Source organism: Schistocerca gregaria, unplaced genomic scaffold (assembly GCF_023897955.1).
Source record: "Schistocerca gregaria isolate iqSchGreg1 unplaced genomic scaffold, iqSchGreg1.2 ptg000791l, whole genome shotgun sequence".
In the NCBI taxonomy this organism is placed as follows: Eukaryota; Metazoa; Arthropoda; class Insecta; order Orthoptera; family Acrididae; genus Schistocerca; species Schistocerca gregaria.
Window position 1 is genome coordinate 54,543 of NW_026062159.1, and position 16,132 is coordinate 70,674.

At 52.0% G+C, this 16,132-nt stretch overlaps 11 non-coding genes across 11 annotated transcripts; all 11 read right to left on the reverse strand.

The window, feature by feature from the left end:
• Positions 1 to 1,186: 1,186 nt before the first annotated feature.
• On the reverse strand, positions 1,187 to 1,305 carry LOC126322108 (5S ribosomal RNA). The gene has a single exon (XR_007558815.1). It is a non-coding gene; the product is annotated as a 5S ribosomal RNA (ribosomal RNA).
• A 1,282-nt stretch (positions 1,306 to 2,587) lies between these two features.
• On the reverse strand, positions 2,588 to 2,706 carry LOC126322109 (5S ribosomal RNA). The gene has a single exon (XR_007558816.1). It is a non-coding gene; the product is annotated as a 5S ribosomal RNA (ribosomal RNA).
• Positions 2,707 to 3,988: 1,282 nt separating this feature from the next.
• On the reverse strand, positions 3,989 to 4,107 carry LOC126322112 (5S ribosomal RNA). The gene has a single exon (XR_007558818.1). It is a non-coding gene; the product is annotated as a 5S ribosomal RNA (ribosomal RNA).
• Positions 4,108 to 5,389: 1,282 nt separating this feature from the next.
• On the reverse strand, positions 5,390 to 5,508 carry LOC126322113 (5S ribosomal RNA). The gene has a single exon (XR_007558819.1). It is a non-coding gene; the product is annotated as a 5S ribosomal RNA (ribosomal RNA).
• A 1,282-nt stretch (positions 5,509 to 6,790) lies between these two features.
• LOC126322114 (5S ribosomal RNA) lies at positions 6,791 to 6,909 on the reverse strand. The gene has a single exon (XR_007558820.1). It is a non-coding gene; the product is annotated as a 5S ribosomal RNA (ribosomal RNA).
• Positions 6,910 to 8,191: 1,282 nt separating this feature from the next.
• LOC126322115 (5S ribosomal RNA) lies at positions 8,192 to 8,310 on the reverse strand. Its single transcript, XR_007558821.1, has one exon. It is a non-coding gene; the product is annotated as a 5S ribosomal RNA (ribosomal RNA).
• Positions 8,311 to 9,592: 1,282 nt separating this feature from the next.
• Positions 9,593 to 9,711, reverse strand: LOC126322116 (5S ribosomal RNA). The gene has a single exon (XR_007558822.1). It is a non-coding gene; the product is annotated as a 5S ribosomal RNA (ribosomal RNA).
• A 1,282-nt stretch (positions 9,712 to 10,993) lies between these two features.
• LOC126322061 (5S ribosomal RNA) lies at positions 10,994 to 11,112 on the reverse strand. The gene has a single exon (XR_007558772.1). It is a non-coding gene; the product is annotated as a 5S ribosomal RNA (ribosomal RNA).
• A 1,282-nt stretch (positions 11,113 to 12,394) lies between these two features.
• LOC126322117 (5S ribosomal RNA) lies at positions 12,395 to 12,513 on the reverse strand. Its single transcript, XR_007558823.1, has one exon. It is a non-coding gene; the product is annotated as a 5S ribosomal RNA (ribosomal RNA).
• Positions 12,514 to 13,795: 1,282 nt separating this feature from the next.
• Positions 13,796 to 13,914, reverse strand: LOC126322118 (5S ribosomal RNA). The gene has a single exon (XR_007558824.1). It is a non-coding gene; the product is annotated as a 5S ribosomal RNA (ribosomal RNA).
• A 1,282-nt stretch (positions 13,915 to 15,196) lies between these two features.
• On the reverse strand, positions 15,197 to 15,315 carry LOC126322119 (5S ribosomal RNA). The gene has a single exon (XR_007558825.1). It is a non-coding gene; the product is annotated as a 5S ribosomal RNA (ribosomal RNA).
• Between the last annotated feature and the right edge of the window lie 817 nt (positions 15,316 to 16,132).

Genomic DNA, 16,132 nt, shown 5'->3' on the forward strand with positions numbered 1-16,132 from the left:
TCCTTCCACCTCGAAGGCGACGCGCAGTGCGGCGCGCCGCCACGTGGGTCAGACGCACAACACAGCTGCTCGTTGCACCGCCTGTCATTCGTTTGGTTCGTGCGGCCTCCGACACTCGCGGGAGACGCACCTTGTTATTGTTGTCCGTCGCAGGGATTGCGCGCGGCCGGGCGGCGGGTGGACTGCGCGGGGTGTGGCAGTGTCCTGCTGGACCGAGAGAAGCGTTCTCACCTGCCTGACACGCGTCGCGCTTCTAGATATTTGCGTAATTCGCACGGTGCATAATCGGCTGTCACCTTCCGTCCCGACTTGTCCCGACTTTGCTCGACTGCCGCTCGCTGCCGCTCGGGTCGCGGTCCATATGACAGCACAAGCACGAGGAACATCTGCGAGATGGGCGCGGGCCGAACCGGCGTGTCCGAGGCGACGTGTGCGGCCGTTCGGAGCTACCAGAGCAGCTCTGTGCCGCGCCGTGCCGTGGAAAGGTGCGAAAACATGCACACAAGACACAGGCTTTTCGACAAAGTATCCATCTCTTGTAGCGACGAAAGGTAAATTTTTGTTTACAAATTTGCCGTTGTGCACTGCTACAAAACAATATGCCCTGACGTATTTCACAACATTTCTGTCACTTCATACTGTTTTGTTATTTCCAGAGACTCTTTGCAAGTCTTCCTTGGCGCACTCTTTTCAAACTGAGTTCCTTAATATCGTATCTTACGATAGTTTAAAATCAGTATGGAAGCATCTTTGTCACATGAGAAAGGTAGCATGAAAAAACGGCTGGCAGGGGTAGCGACAAGAAAGCAAGAAATGAAGACAGCCAGAGTTCCCAGGCGGTCGCCGATCCGAATATAAACGTTGTTGCTTATCTTCGGTGGTCGGACGGGAACAGGTTTTTTTTAATGTAGTTCGTTTTTGGAATTTAGCGCTCCTACAAAACAGTAGGCTCTGACGCATTTCAAGAGCACATCTGTCGATTCGCAGTGTTTCGTTATTTTCAACGAGTTCCTAGCACTCTTCCTCCGCGCATTCTTGTACAAACTGAGTTCATTACTGTAATTTCGCATCTTACGTTTAATACAGTAGTTTAAAATGCTTGTGGAAGCATCTTCGTCGCACCTGAGAGTTTGTATGAAAAGAGGGCTGGCAGGTGTAGTGACATAAAATTTAAAAGAAGAGAGGGAGCCAACAGCACCCGGTGTTCCCAGGCGGTCACCCATCCAAGTACTAACCGGGCCCGATGTTGCTTAACTTCGGTGATCGGACGAGAACCGGTGTATTCAACATGGTATGGCCGTTGGCGTCCTTATACTGTAGCCGCACGGCACAAGAAGGCTTCGCCTCTCCTCCCAATACACGCAATCGCCATTTTCGGTGGCACATTTGACGCAAAGCACGTCCTTCCACCTCGAAGGCGACGCGCAGTGCGGCGCGCCGCCACGTGGGTCAGACGCACAACACAGCTGCTCGTTGCACCGCCTGTCATTCGTTTGGTTCGTGCGGCCTCCGACACTCGCGGGAGACGCACCTTGTTATTGTTGTCCGTCGCAGGGATTGCGCGCGGCCGGGCGGCGGGTGGACTGCGCGGGGTGTGGCAGTGTCCTGCTGGACCGAGAGAAGCGTTCTCACCTGCCTGACACGCGTCGCGCTTCTAGATATTTGCGTAATTCGCACGGTGCATAATCGGCTGTCACCTTCCGTCCCGACTTGTCCCGACTTTGCTCGACTGCCGCTCGCTGCCGCTCGGGTCGCGGTCCATATGACAGCACAAGCACGAGGAACATCTGCGAGATGGGCGCGGGCCGAACCGGCGTGTCCGAGGCGACGTGTGCGGCCGTTCGGAGCTACCAGAGCAGCTCTGTGCCGCGCCGTGCCGTGGAAAGGTGCGAAAACATGCACACAAGACACAGGCTTTTCGACAAAGTATCCATCTCTTGTAGCGACGAAAGGTAAATTTTTGTTTACAAATTTGCCGTTGTGCACTGCTACAAAACAATATGCCCTGACGTATTTCACAACATTTCTGTCACTTCATACTGTTTTGTTATTTCCAGAGACTCTTTGCAAGTCTTCCTTGGCGCACTCTTTTCAAACTGAGTTCCTTAATATCGTATCTTACGATAGTTTAAAATCAGTATGGAAGCATCTTTGTCACATGAGAAAGGTAGCATGAAAAAACGGCTGGCAGGGGTAGCGACAAGAAAGCAAGAAATGAAGACAGCCAGAGTTCCCAGGCGGTCGCCGATCCGAATATAAACGTTGTTGCTTATCTTCGGTGGTCGGACGGGAACAGGTTTTTTTTAATGTAGTTCGTTTTTGGAATTTAGCGCTCCTACAAAACAGTAGGCTCTGACGCATTTCAAGAGCACATCTGTCGATTCGCAGTGTTTCGTTATTTTCAACGAGTTCCTAGCACTCTTCCTCCGCGCATTCTTGTACAAACTGAGTTCATTACTGTAATTTCGCATCTTACGTTTAATACAGTAGTTTAAAATGCTTGTGGAAGCATCTTCGTCGCACCTGAGAGTTTGTATGAAAAGAGGGCTGGCAGGTGTAGTGACATAAAATTTAAAAGAAGAGAGGGAGCCAACAGCACCCGGTGTTCCCAGGCGGTCACCCATCCAAGTACTAACCGGGCCCGATGTTGCTTAACTTCGGTGATCGGACGAGAACCGGTGTATTCAACATGGTATGGCCGTTGGCGTCCTTATACTGTAGCCGCACGGCACAAGAAGGCTTCGCCTCTCCTCCCAATACACGCAATCGCCATTTTCGGTGGCACATTTGACGCAAAGCACGTCCTTCCACCTCGAAGGCGACGCGCAGTGCGGCGCGCCGCCACGTGGGTCAGACGCACAACACAGCTGCTCGTTGCACCGCCTGTCATTCGTTTGGTTCGTGCGGCCTCCGACACTCGCGGGAGACGCACCTTGTTATTGTTGTCCGTCGCAGGGATTGCGCGCGGCCGGGCGGCGGGTGGACTGCGCGGGGTGTGGCAGTGTCCTGCTGGACCGAGAGAAGCGTTCTCACCTGCCTGACACGCGTCGCGCTTCTAGATATTTGCGTAATTCGCACGGTGCATAATCGGCTGTCACCTTCCGTCCCGACTTGTCCCGACTTTGCTCGACTGCCGCTCGCTGCCGCTCGGGTCGCGGTCCATATGACAGCACAAGCACGAGGAACATCTGCGAGATGGGCGCGGGCCGAACCGGCGTGTCCGAGGCGACGTGTGCGGCCGTTCGGAGCTACCAGAGCAGCTCTGTGCCGCGCCGTGCCGTGGAAAGGTGCGAAAACATGCACACAAGACACAGGCTTTTCGACAAAGTATCCATCTCTTGTAGCGACGAAAGGTAAATTTTTGTTTACAAATTTGCCGTTGTGCACTGCTACAAAACAATATGCCCTGACGTATTTCACAACATTTCTGTCACTTCATACTGTTTTGTTATTTCCAGAGACTCTTTGCAAGTCTTCCTTGGCGCACTCTTTTCAAACTGAGTTCCTTAATATCGTATCTTACGATAGTTTAAAATCAGTATGGAAGCATCTTTGTCACATGAGAAAGGTAGCATGAAAAAACGGCTGGCAGGGGTAGCGACAAGAAAGCAAGAAATGAAGACAGCCAGAGTTCCCAGGCGGTCGCCGATCCGAATATAAACGTTGTTGCTTATCTTCGGTGGTCGGACGGGAACAGGTTTTTTTTAATGTAGTTCGTTTTTGGAATTTAGCGCTCCTACAAAACAGTAGGCTCTGACGCATTTCAAGAGCACATCTGTCGATTCGCAGTGTTTCGTTATTTTCAACGAGTTCCTAGCACTCTTCCTCCGCGCATTCTTGTACAAACTGAGTTCATTACTGTAATTTCGCATCTTACGTTTAATACAGTAGTTTAAAATGCTTGTGGAAGCATCTTCGTCGCACCTGAGAGTTTGTATGAAAAGAGGGCTGGCAGGTGTAGTGACATAAAATTTAAAAGAAGAGAGGGAGCCAACAGCACCCGGTGTTCCCAGGCGGTCACCCATCCAAGTACTAACCGGGCCCGATGTTGCTTAACTTCGGTGATCGGACGAGAACCGGTGTATTCAACATGGTATGGCCGTTGGCGTCCTTATACTGTAGCCGCACGGCACAAGAAGGCTTCGCCTCTCCTCCCAATACACGCAATCGCCATTTTCGGTGGCACATTTGACGCAAAGCACGTCCTTCCACCTCGAAGGCGACGCGCAGTGCGGCGCGCCGCCACGTGGGTCAGACGCACAACACAGCTGCTCGTTGCACCGCCTGTCATTCGTTTGGTTCGTGCGGCCTCCGACACTCGCGGGAGACGCACCTTGTTATTGTTGTCCGTCGCAGGGATTGCGCGCGGCCGGGCGGCGGGTGGACTGCGCGGGGTGTGGCAGTGTCCTGCTGGACCGAGAGAAGCGTTCTCACCTGCCTGACACGCGTCGCGCTTCTAGATATTTGCGTAATTCGCACGGTGCATAATCGGCTGTCACCTTCCGTCCCGACTTGTCCCGACTTTGCTCGACTGCCGCTCGCTGCCGCTCGGGTCGCGGTCCATATGACAGCACAAGCACGAGGAACATCTGCGAGATGGGCGCGGGCCGAACCGGCGTGTCCGAGGCGACGTGTGCGGCCGTTCGGAGCTACCAGAGCAGCTCTGTGCCGCGCCGTGCCGTGGAAAGGTGCGAAAACATGCACACAAGACACAGGCTTTTCGACAAAGTATCCATCTCTTGTAGCGACGAAAGGTAAATTTTTGTTTACAAATTTGCCGTTGTGCACTGCTACAAAACAATATGCCCTGACGTATTTCACAACATTTCTGTCACTTCATACTGTTTTGTTATTTCCAGAGACTCTTTGCAAGTCTTCCTTGGCGCACTCTTTTCAAACTGAGTTCCTTAATATCGTATCTTACGATAGTTTAAAATCAGTATGGAAGCATCTTTGTCACATGAGAAAGGTAGCATGAAAAAACGGCTGGCAGGGGTAGCGACAAGAAAGCAAGAAATGAAGACAGCCAGAGTTCCCAGGCGGTCGCCGATCCGAATATAAACGTTGTTGCTTATCTTCGGTGGTCGGACGGGAACAGGTTTTTTTTAATGTAGTTCGTTTTTGGAATTTAGCGCTCCTACAAAACAGTAGGCTCTGACGCATTTCAAGAGCACATCTGTCGATTCGCAGTGTTTCGTTATTTTCAACGAGTTCCTAGCACTCTTCCTCCGCGCATTCTTGTACAAACTGAGTTCATTACTGTAATTTCGCATCTTACGTTTAATACAGTAGTTTAAAATGCTTGTGGAAGCATCTTCGTCGCACCTGAGAGTTTGTATGAAAAGAGGGCTGGCAGGTGTAGTGACATAAAATTTAAAAGAAGAGAGGGAGCCAACAGCACCCGGTGTTCCCAGGCGGTCACCCATCCAAGTACTAACCGGGCCCGATGTTGCTTAACTTCGGTGATCGGACGAGAACCGGTGTATTCAACATGGTATGGCCGTTGGCGTCCTTATACTGTAGCCGCACGGCACAAGAAGGCTTCGCCTCTCCTCCCAATACACGCAATCGCCATTTTCGGTGGCACATTTGACGCAAAGCACGTCCTTCCACCTCGAAGGCGACGCGCAGTGCGGCGCGCCGCCACGTGGGTCAGACGCACAACACAGCTGCTCGTTGCACCGCCTGTCATTCGTTTGGTTCGTGCGGCCTCCGACACTCGCGGGAGACGCACCTTGTTATTGTTGTCCGTCGCAGGGATTGCGCGCGGCCGGGCGGCGGGTGGACTGCGCGGGGTGTGGCAGTGTCCTGCTGGACCGAGAGAAGCGTTCTCACCTGCCTGACACGCGTCGCGCTTCTAGATATTTGCGTAATTCGCACGGTGCATAATCGGCTGTCACCTTCCGTCCCGACATGTCCCGACTTTGCTCGACTGCCGCTCGCTGCCGCTCGGGTCGCGGTCCATATGACAGCACAAGCACGAGGAACATCTGCGAGATGGGCGCGGGCCGAACCGGCGTGTCCGAGGCGACGTGTGCGGCCGTTCGGAGCTACCAGAGCAGCTCTGTGCCGCGCCGTGCCGTGGAAAGGTGCGAAAACATGCACACAAGACACAGGCTTTTCGACAAAGTATCCATCTCTTGTAGCGACGAAAGGTAAATTTTTGTTTACAAATTTGCCGTTGTGCACTGCTACAAAACAATATGCCCTGACGTATTTCACAACATTTCTGTCACTTCATACTGTTTTGTTATTTCCAGAGACTCTTTGCAAGTCTTCCTTGGCGCACTCTTTTCAAACTGAGTTCCTTAATATCGTATCTTACGATAGTTTAAAATCAGTATGGAAGCATCTTTGTCACATGAGAAAGGTAGCATGAAAAAACGGCTGGCAGGGGTAGCGACAAGAAAGCAAGAAATGAAGACAGCCAGAGTTCCCAGGCGGTCGCCGATCCGAATATAAACGTTGTTGCTTATCTTCGGTGGTCGGACGGGAACAGGTTTTTTTTAATGTAGTTAGTTTTTGGAATTTAGCGCTCCTACAAAACAGTAGGCTCTGACGCATTTCAAGAGCACATCTGTCGATTCGCAGTGTTTCGTTATTTTCAACGAGTTCCTAGCACTCTTCCTCCGCGCATTCTTGTACAAACTGAGTTCATTACTGTAATTTCGCATCTTACGTTTAATACAGTAGTTTAAAATGCTTGTGGAAGCATCTTCGTCGCACCTGAGAGTTTGTATGAAAAGAGGGCTGGCAGGTGTAGTGACATAAAATTTAAAAGAAGAGAGGGAGCCAACAGCACCCGGTGTTCCCAGGCGGTCACCCATCCAAGTACTAACCGGGCCCGATGTTGCTTAACTTCGGTGATCGGACGAGAACCGGTGTATTCAACATGGTATGGCCGTTGGCGTCCTTATACTGTAGCCGCACGGCACAAGAAGGCTTCGCCTCTCCTCCCAATACACGCAATCGCCATTTTCGGTGGCACATTTGACGCAAAGCACGTCCTTCCACCTCGAAGGCGACGCGCAGTGCGGCGCGCCGCCACGTGGGTCAGACGCACAACACAGCTGCTCGTTGCACCGCCTGTCATTCGTTTGGTTCGTGCGGCCTCCGACACTCGCGGGAGACGCACCTTGTTATTGTTGTCCGTCGCAGGGATTGCGCGCGGCCGGGCGGCGGGTGGACTGCGCGGGGTGTGGCAGTGTCCTGCTGGACCGAGAGAAGCGTTCTCACCTGCCTGACACGCGTCGCGCTTCTAGATATTTGCGTAATTCGCACGGTGCATAATCGGCTGTCACCTTCCGTCCCGACTTGTCCCGACTTTGCTCGACTGCCGCTCGCTGCCGCTCGGGTCGCGGTCCATATGACAGCACAAGCACGAGGAACATCTGCGAGATGGGCGCGGGCCGAACCGGCGTGTCCGAGGCGACGTGTGCGGCCGTTCGGAGCTACCAGAGCAGCTCTGTGCCGCGCCGTGCCGTGGAAAGGTGCGAAAACATGCACACAAGACACAGGCTTTTCGACAAAGTATCCATCTCTTGTAGCGACGAAAGGTAAATTTTTGTTTACAAATTTGCCGTTGTGCACTGCTACAAAACAATATGCCCTGACGTATTTCACAACATTTCTGTCACTTCATACTGTTTTGTTATTTCCAGAGACTCTTTGCAAGTCTTCCTTGGCGCACTCTTTTCAAACTGAGTTCCTTAATATCGTATCTTACGATAGTTTAAAATCAGTATGGAAGCATCTTTGTCACATGAGAAAGGTAGCATGAAAAAACGGCTGGCAGGGGTAGCGACAAGAAAGCAAGAAATGAAGACAGCCAGAGTTCCCAGGCGGTCGCCGATCCGAATATAAACGTTGTTGCTTATCTTCGGTGGTCGGACGGGAACAGGTTTTTTTTAATGTAGTTCGTTTTTGGAATTTAGCGCTCCTACAAAACAGTAGGCTCTGACGCATTTCAAGAGCACATCTGTCGATTCGCAGTGTTTCGTTATTTTCAACGAGTTCCTAGCACTCTTCCTCCGCGCATTCTTGTACAAACTGAGTTCATTACTGTAATTTCGCATCTTACGTTTAATACAGTAGTTTAAAATGCTTGTGGAAGCATCTTCGTCGCACCTGAGAGTTTGTATGAAAAGAGGGCTGGCAGGTGTAGTGACATAAAATTTAAAAGAAGAGAGGGAGCCAACAGCACCCGGTGTTCCCAGGCGGTCACCCATCCAAGTACTAACCGGGCCCGATGTTGCTTAACTTCGGTGATCGGACGAGAACCGGTGTATTCAACATGGTATGGCCGTTGGCGTCCTTATACTGTAGCCGCACGGCACAAGAAGGCTTCGCCTCTCCTCCCAATACACGCAATCGCCATTTTCGGTGGCACATTTGACGCAAAGCACGTCCTTCCACCTCGAAGGCGACGCGCAGTGCGGCGCGCCGCCACGTGGGTCAGACGCACAACACAGCTGCTCGTTGCACCGCCTGTCATTCGTTTGGTTCGTGCGGCCTCCGACACTCGCGGGAGACGCACCTTGTTATTGTTGTCCGTCGCAGGGATTGCGCGCGGCCGGGCGGCGGGTGGACTGCGCGGGGTGTGGCAGTGTCCTGCTGGACCGAGAGAAGCGTTCTCACCTGCCTGACACGCGTCGCGCTTCTAGATATTTGCGTAATTCGCACGGTGCATAATCGGCTGTCACCTTCCGTCCCGACTTGTCCCGACTTTGCTCGACTGCCGCTCGCTGCCGCTCGGGTCGCGGTCCATATGACAGCACAAGCACGAGGAACATCTGCGAGATGGGCGCGGGCCGAACCGGCGTGTCCGAGGCGACGTGTGCGGCCGTTCGGAGCTACCAGAGCAGCTCTGTGCCGCGCCGTGCCGTGGAAAGGTGCGAAAACATGCACACAAGACACAGGCTTTTCGACAAAGTATCCATCTCTTGTAGCGACGAAAGGTAAATTTTTGTTTACAAATTTGCCGTTGTGCACTGCTACAAAACAATATGCCCTGACGTATTTCACAACATTTCTGTCACTTCATACTGTTTTGTTATTTCCAGAGACTCTTTGCAAGTCTTCCTTGGCGCACTCTTTTCAAACTGAGTTCCTTAATATCGTATCTTACGATAGTTTAAAATCAGTATGGAAGCATCTTTGTCACATGAGAAAGGTAGCATGAAAAAACGGCTGGCAGGGGTAGCGACAAGAAAGCAAGAAATGAAGACAGCCAGAGTTCCCAGGCGGTCGCCGATCCGAATATAAACGTTGTTGCTTATCTTCGGTGGTCGGACGGGAACAGGTTTTTTTTAATGTAGTTCGTTTTTGGAATTTAGCGCTCCTACAAAACAGTAGGCTCTGACGCATTTCAAGAGCACATCTGTCGATTCGCAGTGTTTCGTTATTTTCAACGAGTTCCTAGCACTCTTCCTCCGCGCATTCTTGTACAAACTGAGTTCATTACTGTAATTTCGCATCTTACGTTTAATACAGTAGTTTAAAATGCTTGTGGAAGCATCTTCGTCGCACCTGAGAGTTTGTATGAAAAGAGGGCTGGCAGGTGTAGTGACATAAAATTTAAAAGAAGAGAGGGAGCCAACAGCACCCGGTGTTCCCAGGCGGTCACCCATCCAAGTACTAACCGGGCCCGATGTTGCTTAACTTCGGTGATCGGACGAGAACCGGTGTATTCAACATGGTATGGCCGTTGGCGTCCTTATACTGTAGCCGCACGGCACAAGAAGGCTTCGCCTCTCCTCCCAATACACGCAATCGCCATTTTCGGTGGCACATTTGACGCAAAGCACGTCCTTCCACCTCGAAGGCGACGCGCAGTGCGGCGCGCCGCCACGTGGGTCAGACGCACAACACAGCTGCTCGTTGCACCGCCTGTCATTCGTTTGGTTCGTGCGGCCTCCGACACTCGCGGGAGACGCACCTTGTTATTGTTGTCCGTCGCAGGGATTGCGCGCGGCCGGGCGGCGGGTGGACTGCGCGGGGTGTGGCAGTGTCCTGCTGGACCGAGAGAAGCGTTCTCACCTGCCTGACACGCGTCGCGCTTCTAGATATTTGCGTAATTCGCACGGTGCATAATCGGCTGTCACCTTCCGTCCCGACTTGTCCCGACTTTGCTCGACTGCCGCTCGCTGCCGCTCGGGTCGCGGTCCATATGACAGCACAAGCACGAGGAACATCTGCGAGATGGGCGCGGGCCGAACCGGCGTGTCCGAGGCGACGTGTGCGGCCGTTCGGAGCTACCAGAGCAGCTCTGTGCCGCGCCGTGCCGTGGAAAGGTGCGAAAACATGCACACAAGACACAGGCTTTTCGACAAAGTATCCATCTCTTGTAGCGACGAAAGGTAAATTTTTGTTTACAAATTTGCCGTTGTGCACTGCTACAAAACAATATGCCCTGACGTATTTCACAACATTTCTGTCACTTCATACTGTTTTGTTATTTCCAGAGACTCTTTGCAAGTCTTCCTTGGCGCACTCTTTTCAAACTGAGTTCCTTAATATCGTATCTTACGATAGTTTAAAATCAGTATGGAAGCATCTTTGTCACATGAGAAAGGTAGCATGAAAAAACGGCTGGCAGGGGTAGCGACAAGAAAGCAAGAAATGAAGACAGCCAGAGTTCCCAGGCGGTCGCCGATCCGAATATAAACGTTGTTGCTTATCTTCGGTGGTCGGACGGGAACAGGTTTTTTTTAATGTAGTTCGTTTTTGGAATTTAGCGCTCCTACAAAACAGTAGGCTCTGACGCATTTCAAGAGCACATCTGTCGATTCGCAGTGTTTCGTTATTTTCAACGAGTTCCTAGCACTCTTCCTCCGCGCATTCTTGTACAAACTGAGTTCATTACTGTAATTTCGCATCTTACGTTTAATACAGTAGTTTAAAATGCTTGTGGAAGCATCTTCGTCGCACCTGAGAGTTTGTATGAAAAGAGGGCTGGCAGGTGTAGTGACATAAAATTTAAAAGAAGAGAGGGAGCCAACAGCACCCGGTGTTCTCAGGCGGTCACCCATCCAAGTACTAACCGGGCCCGATGTTGCTTAACTTCGGTGATCGGACGAGAACCGGTGTATTCAACATGGTATGGCCGTTGGCGTCCTTATACTGTAGCCGCACGGCACAAGAAGGCTTCGCCTCTCCTCCCAATACACGCAATCGCCATTTTCGGTGGCACATTTGACGCAAAGCACGTCCTTCCACCTCGAAGGCGACGCGCAGTGCGGCGCGCCGCCACGTGGGTCAGACGCACAACACAGCTGCTCGTTGCACCGCCTGTCATTCGTTTGGTTCGTGCGGCCTCCGACACTCGCGGGAGACGCACCTTGTTATTGTTGTCCGTCGCAGGGATTGCGCGCGGCCGGGCGGCGGGTGGACTGCGCGGGGTGTGGCAGTGTCCTGCTGGACCGAGAGAAGCGTTCTCACCTGCCTGACACGCGTCGCGCTTCTAGATATTTGCGTAATTCGCACGGTGCATAATCGGCTGTCACCTTCCGTCCCGACTTGTCCCGACTTTGCTCGACTGCCGCTCGCTGCCGCTCGGGTCGCGGTCCATATGACAGCACAAGCACGAGGAACATCTGCGAGATGGGCGCGGGCCGAACCGGCGTGTCCGAGGCGACGTGTGCGGCCGTTCGGAGCTACCAGAGCAGCTCTGTGCCGCGCCGTGCCGTGGAAAGGTGCGAAAACATGCACACAAGACACAGGCTTTTCGACAAAGTATCCATCTCTTGTAGCGACGAAAGGTAAATTTTTGTTTACAAATTTGCCGTTGTGCACTGCTACAAAACAATATGCCCTGACGTATTTCACAACATTTCTGTCACTTCATACTGTTTTGTTATTTCCAGAGACTCTTTGCAAGTCTTCCTTGGCGCACTCTTTTCAAACTGAGTTCCTTAATATCGTATCTTACGATAGTTTAAAATCAGTATGGAAGCATCTTTGTCACATGAGAAAGGTAGCATGAAAAAACGGCTGGCAGGGGTAGCGACAAGAAAGCAAGAAATGAAGACAGCCAGAGTTCCCAGGCGGTCGCCGATCCGAATATAAACGTTGTTGCTTATCTTCGGTGGTCGGACGGGAACAGGTTTTTTTTAATGTAGTTCGTTTTTGGAATTTAGCGCTCCTACAAAACAGTAGGCTCTGACGCATTTCAAGAGCACATCTGTCGATTCGCAGTGTTTCGTTATTTTCAACGAGTTCCTAGCACTCTTCCTCCGCGCATTCTTGTACAAACTGAGTTCATTACTGTAATTTCGCATCTTACGTTTAATACAGTAGTTTAAAATGCTTGTGGAAGCATCTTCGTCGCACCTGAGAGTTTGTATGAAAAGAGGGCTGGCAGGTGTAGTGACATAAAATTTAAAAGAAGAGAGGGAGCCAACAGCACCCGGTGTTCCCAGGCGGTCACCCATCCAAGTACTAACCGGGCCCGATGTTGCTTAACTTCGGTGATCGGACGAGAACCGGTGTATTCAACATGGTATGGCCGTTGGCGTCCTTATACTGTAGCCGCACGGCACAAGAAGGCTTCGCCTCTCCTCCCAATACACGCAATCGCCATTTTCGGTGGCACATTTGACGCAAAGCACGTCCTTCCACCTCGAAGGCGACGCGCAGTGCGGCGCGCCGCCACGTGGGTCAGACGCACAACACAGCTGCTCGTTGCACCGCCTGTCATTCGTTTGGTTCGTGCGGCCTCCGACACTCGCGGGAGACGCACCTTGTTATTGTTGTCCGTCGCAGGGATTGCGCGCGGCCGGGCGGCGGGTGGACTGCGCGGGGTGTGGCAGTGTCCTGCTGGACCGAGAGAAGCGTTCTCACCTGCCTGACACGCGTCGCGCTTCTAGATATTTGCGTAATTCGCACGGTGCATAATCGGCTGTCACCTTCCGTCCCGACTTGTCCCGACTTTGCTCGACTGCCGCTCGCTGCCGCTCGGGTCGCGGTCCATATGACAGCACAAGCACGAGGAACATCTGCGAGATGGGCGCGGGCCGAACCGGCGTGTCCGAGGCGACGTGTGCGGCCGTTCGGAGCTACCAGAGCAGCTCTGTGCCGCGCCGTGCCGTGGAAAGGTGCGAAAACATGCACACAAGACACAGGCTTTTCGACAAAGTATCCATCTCTTGTAGCGACGAAAGGTAAATTTTTGTTTACAAATTTGCCGTTGTGCACTGCTACAAAACAATATGCCCTGACGTATTTCACAACATTTCTGTCACTTCATACTGTTTTGTTATTTCCAGAGACTCTTTGCAAGTCTTCCTTGGCGCACTCTTTTCAAACTGAGTTCCTTAATATCGTATCTTACGATAGTTTAAAATCAGTATGGAAGCATCTTTGTCACATGAGAAAGGTAGCATGAAAAAACGGCTGGCAGGGGTAGCGACAAGAAAGCAAGAAATGAAGACAGCCAGAGTTCCCAGGCGGTCGCCGATCCGAATATAAACGTTGTTGCTTATCTTCGGTGGTCGGACGGGAACAGGTTTTTTTTAATGTAGTTCGTTTTTGGAATTTAGCGCTCCTACAAAACAGTAGGCTCTGACGCATTTCAAGAGCACATCTGTCGATTCGCAGTGTTTCGTTATTTTCAACGAGTTCCTAGCACTCTTCCTCCGCGCATTCTTGTACAAACTGAGTTCATTACTGTAATTTCGCATCTTACGTTTAATACAGTAGTTTAAAATGCTTGTGGAAGCATCTTCGTCGCACCTGAGAGTTTGTATGAAAAGAGGGCTGGCAGGTGTAGTGACATAAAATTTAAAAGAAGAGAGGGAGCCAACAGCACCCGGTGTTCCCAGGCGGTCACCCATCCAAGTACTAACCGGGCCCGATGTTGCTTAACTTCGGTGATCGGACGAGAACCGGTGTATTCAACATGGTATGGCCGTTGGCGTCCTTATACTGTAGCCGCACGGCACAAGAAGGCTTCGCCTCTCCTCCCAATACACGCAATCGCCATTTTCGGTGGCACATTTGACGCAAAGCACGTCCTTCCACCTCGAAGGCGACGCGCAGTGCGGCGCGCCGCCACGTGGGTCAGACGCACAACACAGCTGCTCGTTGCACCGCCTGTCATTCGTTTGGTTCGTGCGGCCTCCGACACTCGCGGGAGACGCACCTTGTTATTGTTGTCCGTCGCAGGGATTGCGCGCGGCCGGGCGGCGGGTGGACTGCGCGGGGTGTGGCAGTGTCCTGCTGGACCGAGAGAAGCGTTCTCACCTGCCTGACACGCGTCGCGCTTCTAGATATTTGCGTAATTCGCACGGTGCATAATCGGCTGTCACCTTCCGTCCCGACTTGTCCCGACTTTGCTCGACTGCCGCTCGCTGCCGCTCGGGTCGCGGTCCATATGACAGCACAAGCACGAGGAACATCTGCGAGATGGGCGCGGGCCGAACCGGCGTGTCCGAGGCGACGTGTGCGGCCGTTCGGAGCTACCAGAGCAGCTCTGTGCCGCGCCGTGCCGTGGAAAGGTGCGAAAACATGCACACAAGACACAGGCTTTTCGACAAAGTATCCATCTCTTGTAGCGACGAAAGGTAAATTTTTGTTTACAAATTTGCCGTTGTGCACTGCTACAAAACAATATGCCCTGACGTATTTCACAACATTTCTGTCACTTCATACTGTTTTGTTATTTCCAGAGACTCTTTGCAAGTCTTCCTTGGCGCACTCTTTTCAAACTGAGTTCCTTAATATCGTATCTTACGATAGTTTAAAATCAGTATGGAAGCATCTTTGTCACATGAGAAAGGTAGCATGAAAAAACGGCTGGCAGGGGTAGCGACAAGAAAGCAAGAAATGAAGACAGCCAGAGTTCCCAGGCGGTCGCCGATCCGAATATAAACGTTGTTGCTTATCTTCGGTGGTCGGACGGGAACAGGTTTTTTTTAATGTAGTTAGTTTTTGGAATTTAGCGCTCCTACAAAACAGTAGGCTCTGACGCATTTCAAGAGCACATCTGTCGATTCGCAGTGTTTCGTTATTTTCAACGAGTTCCTAGCACTCTTCCTCCGCGCATTCTTGTACAAACTGAGTTCATTACTGTAATTTCGCATCTTACGTTTAATACAGTAGTTTAAAATGCTTGTGGAAGCATCTTCGTCGCACCTGAGAGTTTGTATGAAAAGAGGGCTGGCAGGTGTAGTGACATAAAATTTAAAAGAAGAGAGGGAGCCAACAGCACCCGGTGTTCCCAGGCGGTCACCCATCCAAGTACTAACCGGGCCCGATGTTGCTTAACTTCGGTGATCGGACGAGAACCGGTGTATTCAACATGGTATGGCCGTTGGCGTCCTTATACTGTAGCCGCACGGCACAAGAAGGCTTCGCCTCTCCTCCCAATACACGCAATCGCCATTTTCGGTGGCACATTTGACGCAAAGCACGTCCTTCCACCTCGAAGGCGACGGGCAGTGCGGCGCGCCGCCACGTGGGTCAGACGCACAACACAGCTGCTCGTTGCACCGCCTGTCATTCGTTTGGTTCGTGCGGCCTCCGACACTCGCGGGAGACGCACCTTGTTATTGTTGTCCGTCGCAGGGATTGCGCGCGGCCGGGCGGCGGGTGGACTGCGCGGGGTGTGGCAGTGTCCTGCTGGACCGAGAGAAGCGTTCTCACCTGCCTGACACGCGTCGCGCTTCTAGATATTTGCGTAATTCGCACGGTGCATAATCGGCTGTCACCTTCCGTCCCGACTTGTCCCGACTTTGCTCGACTGCCGCTCGCTGCCGCTCGGGTCGCGGTCCATATGACAGCACAAGCACGAGGAACATCTGCGAGATGGGCGCGGGCCGAACCGACGTGTCCGAGGCGACGTGTGCGGCCGTTCGGAGCTACCAGAGCAGCTCTGTGCCGCGCCGTGCCGTGGAAAGGTGCGAAAACATGCACACAAGACACAGGCTTTTCGACAAAGTATCCATCTCTTGTAGCGACGAAAGGTAAATTTTTGTTTACAAATTTGCCGTTGTGCACTGCTACAAAACAATATGCCCTGACGTATTTCACAACATTTCTGTCACTTCATACTGTTTTGTTATTTCCAGAGACTCTTTGCAAGTCTTCCTTGGCGCACTCTTTTCAAACTGAGTTCCTTAATATCGTATCTTAC